The sequence below is a fragment of the Macrobrachium rosenbergii genome, chromosome 19 (assembly GCF_040412425.1).
Source record: "Macrobrachium rosenbergii isolate ZJJX-2024 chromosome 19, ASM4041242v1, whole genome shotgun sequence".
NCBI lineage: Eukaryota > Metazoa > Arthropoda > Malacostraca > Decapoda > Palaemonidae > Macrobrachium > Macrobrachium rosenbergii.
Genome location: NC_089759.1, coordinates 36334575 through 36340574, shown reverse-complemented (window position 1 = coordinate 36340574; position 6000 = coordinate 36334575). Strand labels below are relative to the sequence as shown.

Here is a 6000-nt window from a genome sequence, read left to right as displayed (position 1 = left end):
CGCAAATGACGTTCGCCAGTCACATCAAACAATGTGATGTAGCGATAGATAAGTGGGTAAATGCACAGGCATGCGCGTGGCTGGCGGCTGCTTATGTACAAACGCACTCACGAGAGCTGTTGAAGTCATGGGTAAGATGAAACTGAAACTTAGCAAAAATCCTCAGTTATTTACATAAATTTTATTTTTTATTGTGATGATTATTAGTTTGCGAGAATTCTGTATATAGAGTTTTTTCTTCATTTTTTTATGAAGATTCGAAAGAAATACTAAAAAATCAAGTAGGGATGTTCGGACCGGAAATGAACATTAACCTGATAAAGAACTCCCAATGTACCCTGTGTCAAACAACTCCCAATGTAGCCTGTGTCACAGAACACTCAATTACAGAAAAAAGTGAACCACGAACTCAGCCACCTGCTTACCCACTCCCCTTCGCTTATCCTGAACGTTGTGAAGGACTGTCGAGGAAAAACGGATCCAATTTTTTCACGACATGCTCCACACCAGAATTTCTGGTTGAACAGGACAGCAAATTGGAAGGTTAGGCAGGTGAGGCTCGAAGACCAGAGGTTCGTCGCGGTCTGCACTCAATTGCAGCGCTACAATTGAAAGGCAGCTCGCGACAGACTTACAACAATCAAAACGACAGTCAAATCACGAGAGTAATCACTCTCACAAGACACAATGACACCTAATTCATGTCATACAAAGGGATTTACACATTTCATACAATTCCAACACGCTTGTGTGCCGCGTTTCGGCAACACGAAGCAACAACACCAATAACACGTGTTTCCTATTACTTCAAATCCTCTTCAGCCTCCATACAACCTCCACAAGTCTTATCTTGTGCAGATTTATGAGGATATTCAAGGAGGTGAAGATGAGGATATTCAAGGAGGTGAAGATGAGGATTTTGGCATGGGATCCTAATATAGAACGTGTCGTAAAGTTCAGTAGTGGCTTTGATGTGTTATTGAGGTCCTATACAAACCTCAGCAGCATATAGAAGCAGACGCAGTAGCTACTAATCACCAGTTATTTCCTGGTGGTGAAAAAGACCCCTCCAAAGCGTCTTGAAACCCTGAAATGCAATTGGTGACTGAAACACCACCTGGAGAAGGGGAAGAGGTTCCCCCAGAGGAGATATAACTCCTCTGCTTTGCTGTGCAGTCATATCTTCATTGACATTCATCGGACTGCACAGCCAAATCATCACCGTCATCTTTAATTAACATTTATTAGTGGTGAGTACCAGTATGATTTACATAATCTTAATATTAAATATATTTTTAATGTGCATATGTATTTTTGTTTCTCTCTCTCTCTCTTGAATTACCAATGTTTATGAAATGATAATAAAATGTTTTAGGATGATAGTTTAATGTGTATTTGGTGTAGGATGATGGTTTAAGGTATTCATTTGGTGTCTGAACTATCAAAGTGGGGAGTTATAAGCATATTTAGAGGGGTCTTTGCTGTTCGAACTATTAAAATAGGCAGTTATAAGCATTTTTAGGGGGATGTGTCTAGTATGCACGGATTTTAGCTATTCGCAGGTGCTTGTGGTCCCTATTCCCCATGAATCCCAGGGGTCGACTATACTATACTCTGTACTACAGCAACCGAAGAGTCTACAGTACTGTACATACTGCACAACTAATTCATCATCATCATATGATTTAATCTTAATCATAAATTTTGAAATGATATGACAGTAAAGTGTTTTAGCATGATATTTTAAGGTATACAGTACTGTATTTGGTGTTTGACTTACTGTACTGTTTTTACAGGTACAGTATACGTACAGCTAATTCATGATCATCATCTCCACTCAGTATTGATCACTGTTGAGTACCCATATGATTTACTGTACTGTTATCTTAACCTTAAACTTGAAATGATATTAAAGTGTTTCAATATCCGTGAAGTGGTGAATTTTCTGCCATATATTTGGACATACGTCACGTCAACGATATATTTGGAGATACGTTCCATAGAAAAAAAAAACCACAAATAACTGAATGCATGAATTCTGAACCACAAATAATCGGGGACCTACTTTAATGCCCATTTTCCTCTAAAGGCTTTAGACATTTCATCTGACTTGCTACATTATCCACAAAATTTTCTGTTAAGATGGACCACTTTCAACATCATTGAAAGAAGTTTTACCAAGTTCTGCTTTGTTGCTGGCAATGAACCCTGTGTTCAAGAGGCTGGTAGATGAGTCTTTAAGTCCTGTGTTATGCAGTAGGGAATGTGGTCCTTGTATAGCGATGGCACTGAACCCTATTTTCAAGGTGTTGGTTGACGAGCCATTGAGTAGGCCTACTACATTATGCAGTGATGAATGCCCCATAGTATGCAGATCTGTTTCGTATGGACAGTTATCACAGCCAATGGAGTAAGAATACAATAAAGACTTCTTGAGGCCATGGTGAGACATTGCGTATATGTGGGGAATGTTTTAAAGCTACAATCGAAGCACCATCATGAGTGGTTGCCAAGCCATCCTTAAGTGATATCACTGACAAGTGTGGACAAATTTTTGGAATTTTGAGCAGCTTTGGATTCTTGTAGGAAAGATAATCTGTTACAGGATTAAAATCTCGTTATATTTAATTGTCATTAATAATGAATATTTCATATAGCCTAGTCCAGGCCAAAGCATTATCATTCAAACACTCAGAATCTTCGTTTATATTCCTGTACAATAACATAAGCAATTTTTTTTTTTTACAGATTGTGTTAGAATTATGTTACTTAAGAGGAGGGACTATTAAAACAACTCCAATAACAGAAAAGGCACCACATCACATTGATGATACATAATCATCAATTTGTCGAAATGCTCACAGATGCATCTGGCTGAACTATCAACACCAACTATAGTAAAGTGGAAAAGATTAACTCCAAATGGGAATAATCCTACAACTCCAAGATACTAGTGGATGAACTAATACCCAATGGCATTATCACCATTACTGGAGATTCACAAGATTGATTAGAAAAAAACATTTATCAGTCAGAACTTCCTGCGGGTTAAGGTAAGCTGAATTTGGAGTGATTCAAAATTATTGTGGTAACACATTATGTAAACAATGTTCTTGTTCAAATTCATACATTTGAATTCCCCTAAATGGATAGACTGACACATTAATTTCTCATAGACAAACCTGTTGTTAGAAATTCTCTCACTGAACCAAATCCACGCGGTAGTCCACATTGCAACAAGAAGGTGTTTATGCAATTCACTACATCATACAAATGGTTATCAGATTATAAATTATAAGAAATTATGTTTAGTCTCATGATTATGTTACGTTTGAACCTGTTAGGTTTATGTAGGAATATGCAGAATATAATCTTATACGATTATGTGCAACAATGGTGTGGTGGCAAGTTTGTGGCAGAGTCAGCTGGAAAGGGCATGATTCCATAAAGCATGAACCAACACATATGCAGTACTCATGTAGGGGTACCGCATGAGAGTTGTGTAGCCGCAGGTGTAAGGTAAACTAGAGTGGCCATCCTTTTTTTTTTTTTTTTTTCATTATTTTGTTGGTCTCATGTTCAAATTTAGGAAATTTAGGACGTCTAGTTCATCAGGAATAGCAGCAATGAAAAGTGAAACATGTTTACCATCAACTCCTAATACAAGGTTTTGGTAATAAATCTCTTAAAGCAGTTTTGTCAGAATGTTCCACATTTTCAGTTGATCTTTTTAGGGAATATTTGCGGTACTATAACTTTCCAGAAAGATATACAAGTACTTATATTTAAAACTAAACCCTTCAGGCCAACCTTTTGAGCATTGAGAGTTTTGAGTTCGATGGCCAAGTAAAATTATTCATTGACACCAATAATATTAGTGAGAGCTTTGTAGAAGATCTAAAATAGAAGCTGGAAGAAAAACTTGGAATGTATGAGTTATTAAGTGATTACTGAACCAACTCTCCTTTGTGGAAGTAAAGTGAACTTGCTGACTGTGTATGAGAGAGAAAAGGTGGGAGTTCGTGAAGCAGAGTGAAGATTGTAGAGTGACTGACGTATTGGTGAAAATGGCGTGACTTTTATACTTTTCTCTGGAGCCACACTGTTAGATCGAGGGTCATTTAGCAAGAGTATGTAAATGTACAAACATAAAGACACACAGGTATAAGGCTACCAGTGATGGGCATTGACCGTATTACCTTATAAGATCAAAATTGAAGTGACAAAAAAAAGAAGTTGACAGTGTCTCATTATTATGATGGTATGTTGTACAGCTTATTATTGCAGATATAGGTACAGGAATTCTTTATGAGAAAACAGAATAACATTCCACAGGTAAGAAAGACATACTGAAATTCATTTCCCCGTAAACGTCATGTTAGCATAGATACTCTTTCTCTGCTAACATGTCCTGTATTTTTAGCATATTATTATGGCACATCAGTGCAACGGCGATTTCAGGTTTGAAATCAGAACGCCCTCACTCTTATATATGCTAGCTATTGATAATTATATCTAAGCAGTCCTGGACAGCTTAATATGCTGTTGTCGTTACAGCAAGCTTTCTTGATCCTCAGGTGACATTTGAAATCAAAAGGTTGCTGACACACTTAGCCAAACATTTTTTCTGCTCGGAATAAAACTTCAGCGTGTTTTTCTTCGGCTTTTGCCCACACTTAAGCCTCAAGAGACTGTTTTGTAGAACTGTTTTCACAGGTTTGTCAACAGGGACCAAAACAGTTCCTACTCTTTCCACTTTGTTTTGAAAACCTGAGAGAAAAAAAAATCTGTGGAGCAAGCCGTTGGAAATTTCGTCATCCGGGCTGGCATAGAGCAGGGATGTTGTTGTAAGCCTTTATATATACAGGTTGGCCTGCAAGTCATCTATAAATCTCCGGCGTCCCCTGACGAAGACATACCCGGCACGGTCGCGTTTCGCTCTTCTCCACAGGTATGTGGAAGTTGTGCTTCACCGTTTCTGAATTTTCGTTTAGTTAATTAGGCCTATATACGCGGCAGTGCGCTTTTGAGTAGCGACAGGAGTTTGCAGGTTTAGGCCTACCTTTGGAATTGTTTTCAACAAGAACTCATGTGATTCACTGCCATCACTTTTGCAATACCTTCCGCCTCTCTCTGTCTCTCTCTCTCTCTCTCTCTCTCTCTCTCTCTCTCTCTCTCTCTCTCTCTCTCTCTCTCTCATAATCTAGAGTTTTCCGGGCGTGAAAGAGTTTTGGAAAAACCTAGGTGCTTGCGTGACGTATCCATTTTCGTTTCACCGCTAGAATTCATCGTAACTAAGAATATGTCTGTCTCCTAGTCACCCATTAGTCTGCAGCCTTTATTAGTGGAATTTTTCTTCTTATCTCCCAAGACGCAGATGTGGAATTAGTGTAGAATACAAGGGCGGGAATGCAAGCGCTCCACTTTTCTCTGTTGCATGTCATCGTAACCACAGGAACCTCTCATTTTCTCACTGTCTCGTGAAATTATTTATATACTTGTGTTTTCTTGTTTTGTAGAATCACTCCAAATATATGTTAAGAGGCTGGCCCTCAAATCTACATTGAAAGTTTACACTCTAAATTGTAAGTTGACACACTTTTTTTTTTTTTTTTGTTAGGTTAGTGCTTTTTGGTCGTCATTGTTCTGTTTCTTGTTCACAGAGAAAACCCTTCTTCCTACCGTGGCCTGATATCGTTTTGACGTCAGTTAAATCTATCCTCAATTGTGTTTGGCGCATTTTGCGTTTGATCGGACCGAGGCATTTTTGTTAAAACGACTTTGTGCTGGCAACAGGGGGAATTTTCTGTGACACAGGGACGTCATAAGTGACCTTCCTACCTCTCGGAATTGCCGAGAATTGCTCCATTCCTTTTGATTTCGAATGTTAAGAATAAATTTATTCACTGCTTTTCTGTGTGTAACTTCCGCCTCCACGTAGTATCTTGGTCCGTTAGCGGTGTTCGTAGGGGGTCGGGAGGAAAGTCTGGCTTCCCTGTA

At 38.6% G+C, this 6000-nt stretch overlaps 1 protein-coding gene across 2 annotated transcripts in view; it reads left to right on the top strand.

The window, feature by feature from the left end:
- Positions 1-4812: 4812 nt before the first annotated feature.
- LOC136848836 (uncharacterized) overlaps positions 4813-6000 on the top strand; it is a 74964-nt gene continuing 73776 nt past the window's right edge. For both annotated transcript variants that reach the window (XM_067121579.1, XM_067121578.1), the window contains exon 1: positions 4813-4951. The gene's annotated coding sequence lies outside the window, so the exon portion shown is untranslated. The remainder of the gene's footprint in view (positions 4952-6000) is intronic.